Consider the following 12,340-nt stretch of genomic DNA (forward strand, 5'->3'; position numbering starts at 1 on the left):
TTCCATTCCAGTCCATTCCAATCCATTCCATTCTACTCGGGTTGATTCCATTCCATTCCATTCCATTCCATTCCATTCCATTCCATTCCATTCCATTCCGTTCTACTCGGGTTGATTCCATTCCATTCTATTCCATTCCATTCCATTCCATTCCATTCCATTCCATTCCATTCCAATCCATTCCATTCCAATCCATTCCATTCTACTCGGGTAGATTCCATTCCATTCCATTCCATTCCATTCCATTCCATTCCATTCCTTTCCATTCCATTCCATTCCATTCGATTCCATTCGATTCCATTCCATTCCATTCCATTCCAATCCATTCCATTCTACTCGGGTTGATTCCATTCCATTCCATTCCATTCCATTCCATTCCATTCCATTCCAATCCATTCCATTCTACTCGGGTTGATTCCATTCCATTCCATTCCATTCCATTCCATTCCATTCCATTCCATTCCATTCCATTCCATTCCATTCTATTCCTTTCCATTCCATTCCATTCCATTCGATTCCATTCTATTCCATTCGATTCCATTCCATTAAATTCCATTCCATTCCATTCCATTCCATTCCATTCCATTCCATTCCATTCCATTCCATTCCATTCCATTCCATTCCATTCCGTTCTTCTCGGGTTGATTCCATTCCATTCCATTCCATTCCATTCCATTCCATTCGATTCCATTCGATTCCATTCGAATCCATTCCATTCCATTCCATTCCAATCCATTCCATTCTACTCGGGTTGATTCCATTCCATTCCATTCCATTCCATTCCATTCCATTCCATTCCATTCCATTCCATTCCAATCCATTCCATTCTACTCGGGTTGATTTGATTCCATTCCATTCCGTTCCATTCCATTCCATTCCATTCCATTCCAGTCCATTCCAATCCATTCCATTCTACTCGGGTTGATTTGATTCCATTCCATTCCATTCCATTCCATTCCATTCCATTCCATTCCATTCAGTTCCATTCCGTTCCTTTCTACTCGTTTTGACTCCATTGAGTTCCGTTCCGTTCCGTTTCGTCCCGTCCCGTCCCGTCCCATCCCGTCCCGTCCCATCCCGTCTCGTGCCGTTGTACTCTGGTTGATTACATTCCATTACGTTCCGTTCCTTTCCGTTCCGTTCCATTCCGTTCCACACGGGTTGATTCAATTCCATTCTATTACATTGAATTCCATTCCATTCCATTCCATTCCATTCTACTCGGATTGATTCCATTCCATTCCATTCCATTCCAGTCCACTCCAATCCATTCCATTCTACTCGGGTTGATTCCAGTCCATTCCATTCCATTCCATTCCATTCCATTCCATTCCATTCCAATCCATTCCATTCTACTCGGGTAGATTCCATTCCATTCCATTCCATTCCATTCCATTCCATTCCATTCCATTCCATTCCGTTCCGTTCCATTCCATTCGATTACATTCCATTCCAATCCAATCCATTCCATTCTACTCGTTTTGATTTCATTCCATTCCATTCCATTCCGTTCCTTTCTACTCGGGTTGACTCCATTGAGTTCCATTCCGTTCTCTTCCGTCCCGTCCCGTCCCGTCCCATCCCGTCCCGACCCGTCCCGACCAGTGCCATTGTTCTCCGGTTGATTCCATTCCATTCCATTCCGTTCCTTTCCGTTCCGTTCCATTCCGTTCCACACGGGTTGATTCAATTCCATTCTATTCTATTCCATTCCATTCCATTCCATTCCATTCCATTCCATTCCATTCTACTCTGGTTGATTCCATGCCGTTCCGTTCCGTTCCATTCCGTTCCACCCCGACCCGTCCCGTACCGTCCCGTCCCGTCCCATCCCGTTCCGATCTGCTCGGGTTGATTCCGTTCCATTCCGTTCCGTTCCTTTCCTTTCCGTTCCGTTCCATTCCGTTCCACGCGGGTTGATGCAATTCCATTCTATTACATTGAATTCATTCCATTCCATTCCATTCCATTCTACTCGGATTGATTCCATTCCATTAAATTCCATTCCAGTCCATTCCAATCCATTCCATTCTACTCGGGTTGATTCCATTCCATTCCATTCCATTCCATTCCATTCCATTCCATTCCGTTCTACTCGGGTTGATTCCATTCCATTCTATTCCATTCCATTCCATTCCATTCCATTCCATTCCATTCCATTCCAATCCATTCCATTCCAATCCATTCCATTCTACTCGGGTAGATTCCATTCCATTCCATTCCATTCCATTCCATTCCTTTCCATTCCATTCCATTCCATTCGATTCCATTCGATTCCATTCCATTCCATTACATTCCATTCGATTCCATTCCATTCCAATCCATTCCATTCTACTCGTGTAGATTCCATTCCTTTCCATTCCATTCCATTCCATTCCATTCCATTCCATTCCATTCCATTCCATTCTGTTCCGTTCCATTCCATTCGATTCCATTCCATTCCATTCCAATCCATTCCATTCAACTCGGGTTGATTTGATTCCATTCCATTCCATTCCATTCCATTCCATTCCATTCCATTCCAGTCCATTCCAATCCATTCCATTCTACTCGGGTTGATTCCATTCCATTCCATTCCATTCCATTCCATTCCATTCCAATCCATTCCATTCTACTCGGGTTGATTCCATTCCATTCCATTCCATTCTATTCCACTCCATTCCATTCCACTCCATTCCATTTCATTCCATTCCATTCCATTCCATTCCATTCCAATCCATTCCATTCTTCTCTGGTTTATTCCATTCCATTCCATTCCATTCCATTCCATTCCATTCCATTCCATTCCAATCCATTCCATTCTACTCGTGTTGATTCCACTCCGTTCCTTTCCATTCCATTCCATTCCATTCCATTCCATTCCATTCCGTTCCATTCCATTCCATTCCATTCCATTCGTTTCCATTCCTTTCCATTCCATTCCGTTCCATTCCATTCCATTCCGTTCTACTCGGGTTGATCCCATTCTATTCCATTCCATTCCATTCGATTCCATTCGATTCCATTCCACTCCATTCCATTAAATTCCATTCCATTCCATTCCATTCCGTTCCATTCCATTACGTTCTACTCGGGAAGATTTCATTCTATTCCATTCCATTCCATTCCATTCCTTTCCATTCCATTCCATTCCATTCCATTCCATTCGATTCCATTCCATTCCATTCCATTCCAATCCATTCCGTTCTACTCGGGTTGATTCCATTCCATTCCATTCCATTCCATTCCATTCCATTCCATTCCATTCGATTCCATTCGATTCCATTCCATTCCATTCCTTTAAATTCCCTTCCATTCCATTCCATTCCATTAAATTCCATTGCATTCCATTCCATTCCATTCCGTTCTACTCGGGTTGATTCCATTCCATCCCATTCCATTCCATTCCATTCCATTCCATTCCATTCCATTCCAGTCCATTCCAATCCATTCCATTCTACTCGGGTTGATTCCATTCCATTTCATTCCATTCCATTCCATTCCATTCCATTCCATTCCATTCCATTCCTTTCGATTCCATTCCATTCAATTCCTTCCATTCCATTCCATTCCATTCCATTCCATTCCATTCCATTCCATTCTATTGCATTCCATTCCATTCCATTCCATTCTGTTCTACTCGGGTTGATTCCAATCTATTCCATTCCATTCCATTCCGTTACCTTCCATTCCATTTCTTTCCATTCCATTCCGTTCCATTCCATTCCATTCCATTCCAGTCCATTCCAATCCATTCCATTCTACTCGGGTTGATTCCATTCCATTCCATTCCATTCCATTCCATTCCATTCCATTCCATTCGGTTCCATTCCATTCCATTCCATTCCATTCCATTCCATTAAATTTTATTCCATTCCATTCCATTCCATTCCTTTCCTTTCCATTCCATTCCATTCCATTCCATTACGTTGTACTCGGGTTGATTTCATTCCATTCCATTCCATTCCATTCCATTCCATTCCATTCCATTCCATTCCACTCAATTCCATTCCATTCCGTTCCATTCCATTCCATTCCATTCCATTCCATTCCATTCCAATCCATTCCGTTCTACTCGGGTTGATTCCTTTCCATTCCATTCCATTCCAATCGATTCCATTCCATTCCATTTCAATCCATTCCATTCTACTCGGGTTGATTCCATTCCATTCCATTCCATTCCATTCCATTCCATTCCATTCCATTCCATTCCATTCCATTCCATTCCAATCCATTCCATTCTACTCGGGTTGATTCCATTCCATTCCATTCCATTCCATTCCATTCCATTCCATTCCATTCCATTCCAATCCATTCCATTCAACTCGGGTTGATTCCATTCAATTCCATTCCATTCCATTCCATTCCATTAAATTTTATTCCATTCCATTCCATTCCATTCCTTTCCATTCCATTCCATTCCATTCCATTCCATTACGTTCTACTCGGGTAGATTCCATTCCATTCCATTCCATTCCATTCCATTCCATTCCATTCCATTCCATTCCATTCCATTCCGTTCCGTTCCATTCCATTCGATTCCATTCCATTCCAATCCAATCCATTCCATTCTACTCGTTTTGATTTCATTCCATTCCATTCCATTCCGTTCCTTTCTACTCGGGTTGACTCCATTGAGTTCCATTCCGTTCTCTTCCGTCCCGTCCCGTCCCGTCCCATCCCGTCCCGACCCGTCCCGACCAGTGCCATTGTTCTCCGGTTGATTCCATTCCATTCCATTCCGTTCCTTTCCGTTCCGTTCCATTCCGTTCCACACGGGTTGATTCAATTCCATTCTATTCTATTCCATTCCATTCCATTCCATTCCATTCCATTGCATTCTACTCTGGTTGATTCCATGCCGTTCCGTTCCGTTCCATTCCGTTCCACCCCGACCCGTCCCGTACCGTCCCGTCCCGTCCCATCCCGTTCCGATCTGCTCGGGTTGATTCCGTTCCATTCCGTTCCGTTCCTTTCCTTTCCGTTCCGTTCCATTCCGTTCCACGCGGGTTGATGCAATTCCATTCTATTACATTGAATTCATTCCATTCCATTCCATTCCATTCTACTCGGATTGATTCCATTCCATTAAATTCCATTCCAGTCCATTCCAATCCATTCCATTCTACTCGGGTTGATTCCATTCCATTCCATTCCATTCCATTCCATTCCATTCCATTCCATTCCATTCCGTTCTACTCGGGTTGATTCCATTCCATTCTATTCCATTCCATTCCATTCCATTCCATTCCATTCCATTCCATTCCATTCCAATCCATTCCATTCCAATCCATTCCATTCTACTCGGGTAGATTCCATTCCATTCCATTCCATTCCATTCCATTCCATTCCTTTCCATTCCATTCCATTCCATTCGATTCCATTCGATTCCATTCCATTCCATTCCATTCCAATCCATTCCATTCTACTCGGGTTGATTCCATTCCATTCCATTCCATTCCATTCCATTCCATTCCATTCCAATCCATTCCATTCTACTCGGGTTGATTCCATTCCATTCCATTCCATTCCATTCCATTCCATTCCATTCCATTCTATTCCTTTCCATTCCATTCCATTCCATTCGATTCCATTCTATTCCATTCGATTCCATTCCATTAAATTCCATTCCATTCCATTCCATTCCATTCCATTCCATTCCATTCCATTCCATTCAATTCCATTCCATTCCATTCCATTCCATTCCATTCCATTCCGTTCTTCTCGGGTTGATTCCATTCCATTCCATTCCATTCCATTCCATTCCATTCCATTCCATTCCATTCCATTCCATTCGATTCCATTCGATTCCATTCCATTCCATTCCATTCCAATCCATTCCATTCTACTCGGGTTTATTCCATTCCATTCCATTCCATTCCATTCCATTCCATTCCATTCCATTACATTCCATTCCATTCCATTCCAATCCATTCCATTCTACTCGTGTTGATTTGATTCCATTCCATTCCGTTCCATTCCATTCCATTCCATTCCATTCCAGTCCATTCCAATCCATTCCATTCTACTCGGGTTGATTTGATTCCATTCCATTCCATTCCATTCCATTCCAGTCCATTCCAATCCATTCCATTCTACTCGGGTTGATTCCATTCCATTCCATTCCATTCCATTCCATTCAGTTCCATTCCGTTCCTTTCTACTCGTTTTGACTCCATTGAGTTCCGTTCCGTTCCGTTTCGTCCCGTCCCGTCCCGTCCCATCCCGTCCCGTCCCATCCCGTCTCGTGCCGTTGTACTCTGGTTGATTACATTCCATTACGTTCCGTTCCTTTCCGTTCCGTTCCATTCCGTTCCACACGGGTTGATTCAATTCCATTCTATTACATTGAATTCCATTCCATTCCATTCCATTCCATTCTACTCGGATTGATTCCATTCCATTCCATTCCATTCCAGTCCACTCCAATCCATTCCATTCTACTCGGGTTGATTCCAGTCCATTCCATTCCGTTCCATTCCATTCCATTCCATTCCAATCCATTCCTTTCTACTCGGGTTGATTCCATTCCATTCCATTCCATTCCATTCCATTCCATTCGATTCCATTCCATTCCAATCCATTCCATTCTACTCGTGTAGATTCCATTCCTTTCCATTCCATTCCATTCCATTCCATTCCATTCCATTCCATTCCATTCTGTTCCGTTCCATTCCATTCGATTCCATTCCATTCCATTCCAATCCATTCCATTCAACTCGGGTTGATTTGATTCCATTCCATTCCATTCCATTCCATTCCATTCCATTCCAGTCCATTCCAATCCATTCCATTCTACTCGGGTTGATTCCATTCCATTCCATTCCATTCCATTCCATTCCATTCCAATCCATTCCATTCTACTCGGGTTGATTCCATTCCATTCCATTCCATTCTATTCCACTCCATTCCATTTCATTCCATTCCATTCCATTCCATTCCATTCCGATCCATTCCATTCTTCTCTGGTTTATTCCATTCCATTCCATTCCATTCCATTCCATTCCATTCCATTCCAATCCATTCCATTCTACTCGGGTTGATTCCACTCCGTTCCTTTCCATTCCATTCCATTCCATTCCATTCCATTCCATTCCGTTCCATTCCATTCCATTCCATTCCATTCCATTCGTTTCCATTCCTTTCCATTCCATTCCGTTCCATTCCATTCCATTCCGTTCTACTCGGGTTGATCCCATTCTATTCCATTCCATTCCATTCGATTCCATTCGATTCCATTCCACTCGATTCCATTAAATTCCATTCCATTCCATTCCATTCCGTTCCATTCCATTACGTTCTACTCGGGAAGATTTCATTCTATTCCATTCCATTCCATTCCATTCCTTTCCATTCCATTCCATTCCATTCGAATCCATTCGATTCCATTCCATTCCATTCCATTCCAATCCATTCCGTTCTACTCGGGTTGATTCCATTCCATTCCATTCCATTCCATTCCATTCCATTCCATTCCATTCCATTCGATTCCATTCCATTCCATTCCTTTAAATTCCCTTCCATTCCATTCCATTCCATTAAATTCCATTGCATTCCATTCCATTCCATTCCGTTCTACTCGGGTTGATTCCATTCCATCCCATTCCATTCCATTCCATTCCATTCCATTCCATTCCATTTCAATCCATTCCATTCTCCTCGGGTTGATTCCATTCCATTCCATTCCATTCCATTCCATTCCATTCCATTCCATTCCATTCCATTCCAGTCCATTCCAATCCATTCCATTCTACTCGGGTTGATTCCATTCAATTTCATTCCATTCCATTCCATTCCATTCCATTCCATTCCATTCCATTCCTTTCGATTCCATTCCATTCCATTCCTTCCATTCCATTCCATTCCATTCCATTCCATTCCATTCCATTCCATTCTATTGCATTCCATTCCATTCCATTCCATTCTGTTCTACTCGGGTTGATTCCAATCTATTCCATTCCATTCCATTCCGTTACCTTCCATTCCATTCCATTCCATTCCATTCCGTTCCATTCCATTCCATTCCATTCCAGTCCATTCCAATCCATTCCATTCTACTCGGGTTGATTCCATTCCATTCCATTCCATTCCATTCCATTCCATTCCATTCCATTCGGTTCCATTCCATTCCATTCCATTCCATTCCATTCCATTAAATTTTATTCCATTCCATTCCATTCCATTCCTTTCCTTTCCATTCCATTCCATTCCATTCCATTACGTTGTACTCGGGTTGATTTCATTCCATTCCTTTCCATTCCATTCCATTCCATTCCATTCCATTCCATTCCATTCCATTCCACTCAATTCCATTCCATTCCATTCCATTCCATTCCATTCCATTCCATTCCATTCCATTCCATTCCAATCCATTCCGTTCTACTCGGGTTGATTCCTTTCCATTCCATTCCATTCCAATCGATTCCATTCCATTCCATTTCAATCCATTCCATTCTACTCGGGTTGATTCCATTCCATTCCATTCCATTCCATTCCATTCCATTCCATTCCATTTCAATCCATTCCATTCTCCTCGGGTTGATTCCATTCCATTCCATTCCATTCCATTCCATTCCATTCCATTCCAGTCCATTCCAATCCATTCCATTCTACTCGGGTTGATTCCATTCAATTTCATTCCATTCCATTCCATTCCATTCCATTCCATTCCATTCCATTCCTTTCGATTCCATTCCATTCCATTCCTTCCATTCCATTCCATTCCATTCCATTCCATTCCATTCCATTCCATTCCATTCTATTGCATTCCATTCCATTCCATTCCATTCTGTTCTACTCAGGTTGATTCCAATCTATTCCATTCCATTCCATTCCGTTACCTTCCATTCCATTCCATTCCATTCCATTCCGTTCCATTCCATTCCATTCCATTCCAGTCCATTCCAATCCATTCCATTCTACTCGGGTTGATTCCATTCCATTCCATTCCATTCCATTCCATTCCATTCGGTTCCATTCCATTCCATTCCATTCCATTCCATTCCATTAAATTTTATTCCATTCCATTCCATTCCATTCCTTTCCTTTCCATTCCATTCCATTCCATTCCATTACGTTGTACTCGGGTTGATTTCATTCCATTCCTTTCCATTCCATTCCATTCCATTCCATTCCATTCCATTCCATTCCACTCAATTCCATTCCATTCCATTCCATTCCATTCCATTCCATTCCATTCCATTCCGTTCCATTCCAATCCATTCCGTTCTACTCGGGTTGATTCCTTTCCATTCCATTCCATTCCAATCGATTCCATTCCATTCCATTTCAATCCATTCCATTCTACTCGGGTTGATTCCATTCCATTCCATTCCATTCCATTCCATTCCATTCCATTCCATTCCCTTCCATTCCAATCCATTCCATTCTACTCGGGTTGATTCCATTCCATTCCATTCCATTCCATTCCATTCCATTCCATTCCATTCCATTCCATTCCATTCCATTCCAATCCATTCCATTCAACTCGGGTTGATTCCATTCAATTCCATTCCATTCCATTCCATTCCATTAAATTTTATTCCATTCCATTCCATTCCATTCCTTTCCATTCCATTCCATTCCATTCCATTCCATTACGTTCTACTCGGGTTGATTTCATTCCATTCCATTCCATTCCATTCCATTCCATTCCATTCCATTCCATTCCATTCCATTCCTTTCGATTCCATACGATTCCATTCCATTCCATTCCATTCCAATCCATTCCGTTCTACTCGGGTTGATTCCATTCCATTCCATTCCATTCCATTCGATTCCATTCCATTCCATTTCAATCCATTCCATTCTACTCGGGTTGATTCCATTCCATTCCATTCCATTCCATTCCATTCCATTCCATTCCATTCCATTCCATTCCATTCCATTCCTTTCCTTTCCATTCCATTCCATTCCATTCCATTACGTTGTACTCGGGTTGATTTCATTCCATTCCATTCCATTCCATTCCATTCCATTCCACTCGATTCCATTCCATTCCATTCCATTCGATTCCATTCCATTCCAATCCATTCCGTTCTACTCGGGTTGATTCCATTCCATTCCATTCCATTCCATTCCATTCAATTCCATTCCATTCCATTCCAGTCCATTCCAATCCATTCCATTCTACTCGGGTTGATTCCAATCCATTCCATTCCATTCCATTCCATTCCATTCCATTCCATTACATTCCTTTCAATTCCATTCCATTCCATTCCATTCCATTCCATTCCATTCCATTCCATTCCATTCTATTGCATTCCATTCCGTTCCATTCCATTCCGTTCTACTCGGGTTGAATCCAATCTATTCCATTCCATTCTATTCCGTTACATTCCATTCCATTCCATTCCATTCCATTCCGTTCCATTCCATTCCATTCCATTCCAGTCCATTCCAATCCATTCCATTCTACTCGGGTTGATTCCATTCCATTCCATTCCATTCCATTACATTGCATTGCAATCCATTCAATTCTACTTGGGTTGATACCATTCCATTCCATTCCATTCCATTCCATTCCATTCCATTCCATTCCATTCCATTCCATTCGATACCATTCCATTCCATTCCATTCCATTAAATTTTATTCCATTCCATTCCATTCCATTCCTTTCCTTTAAATTCCATTCCATTCCATTCCATTACGTTCTACTCGGGTTGATTTCATTCCATTCCATTCCATTCCATTCCATTCCATTCCATTCCATTCCATTCCATTCCAATCCATTCCGTTCTACTCGGGTTGATTCCATTCCATTCCATTCCATTCCATTCGATTCCATTCCATTCCATTTCAATCCATTCCATTCTACTCGGGTTGATTCCTTTCCATTCCATTCCATTCCATTCCATTCCATTCCATTCCATTCGATTCCATTCAATTCCATTCCATTCCATTCCATTCCAATCCAGTCCATTCTACTCGGGTTGATTTGATTCCATTCCATTCCATTCCATTCCATTCCATTCCATTCCATTCCATTCCATTCCATTCCATTCCAATCCATTCCATTCAACTCGGGTTGATTTGATTCCATTCCATTCCATTCCATTCCATTCCATTCCATTCGATTCCATTCGAATCCATTCCATTCCATTCCATTCCATTCCATTCCATTCCATTCCGTTCTTCTCGGGTTGATTCCATTCCATTCCATTCCATTCCATTCCATTCCATTCCATGGCATTCCATTCGATTCCATTCAATTCCATTCCATTCCATTCCATTCCAATCCAGTCCATTCTACTCGGGTTGATTTGATTCGATTCCATTCCATTCCATTCCATTCCATTCCATTCCATTCCATTCCAATCCATTCCATTCAACTCGGGTTGATTTGATTCCATTCCATTCCATTCCATGCCATTCCATTCCATTCCAGTCCATTCCAATCCATTCCATTCTACTCGGGTTGATTCCATTCCATTCCATTCCATTCCATTCCATTCCATTCCAATCCATTCCATTCTACTCGGGTTGATTCCATTCCATTCCATTCCATTCTATTCCACTCCATTCCATTTCATTCCATTCCATTCCATTCCATTCCATTCCAATCCATTCCATTCTTCTCTGGTTTATTCCATTCCATTCCATTCCATTCCATTCCATTCCATTCCATTCCATTCCAATCCATTCCATTCTACTCGGGTTGATTCCATTCCGTTCCTTTCCATTCCATTCCATTCCATTCCATTCCGTTCCATTCCATTCCATTCCATTCCATTCGTTTCCATTCCTTTCCATTCCATTCCATTCCATTCCATTCCATTCCGTTCCACTCGGGTTGATCCCATTCTATTCCATTCCATTCCATTCGATTCCATTCGATTCCATTCCACTCCATTCCATTAAATTCCATTCCATTGCATTCCATTCCGTTCCATTCCTTTACGTTCTACTCGGGTAGATTTCATTCTATTCCATTCCATTCCATTCCATTCCTTTCCATTCCATTCCATTCCATTCGATTCCATTTGATTCCATTCCATTCCATTCCATTCCAATCCATTCCGTTCTACTCGGGTTGATTCCATTCCATTCCATTCCATTCCATTCCATTCCATTCCATTCCATTCCATTCCATTCCATTCCATTTCAATCCACTCCTTTCTACTCGGGTTGATTCCATTCAATTCCATTCCATTCCATTCGATTCCATTCCATTCCATTCCATTCCATTCCATTCCAATCAATTCCATTCTACTCGGGTTGATTCCATTCCATTCCATTCCATTCCATTCCATTCCATTCCATTCCATTCCATTCCATTCCATTCCATTCCTTTCCATTCGATTCCATTCCATTCCATTCCATTCCGTTCTACTCGGGTTGATTCCATTCTATTCCATTCCA

This window comes from Gorilla gorilla, chromosome 17, assembly GCF_029281585.2.
Source record: "Gorilla gorilla gorilla isolate KB3781 chromosome 17, NHGRI_mGorGor1-v2.1_pri, whole genome shotgun sequence".
In the NCBI taxonomy this organism is placed as follows: Eukaryota; Metazoa; Chordata; class Mammalia; order Primates; family Hominidae; genus Gorilla; species Gorilla gorilla.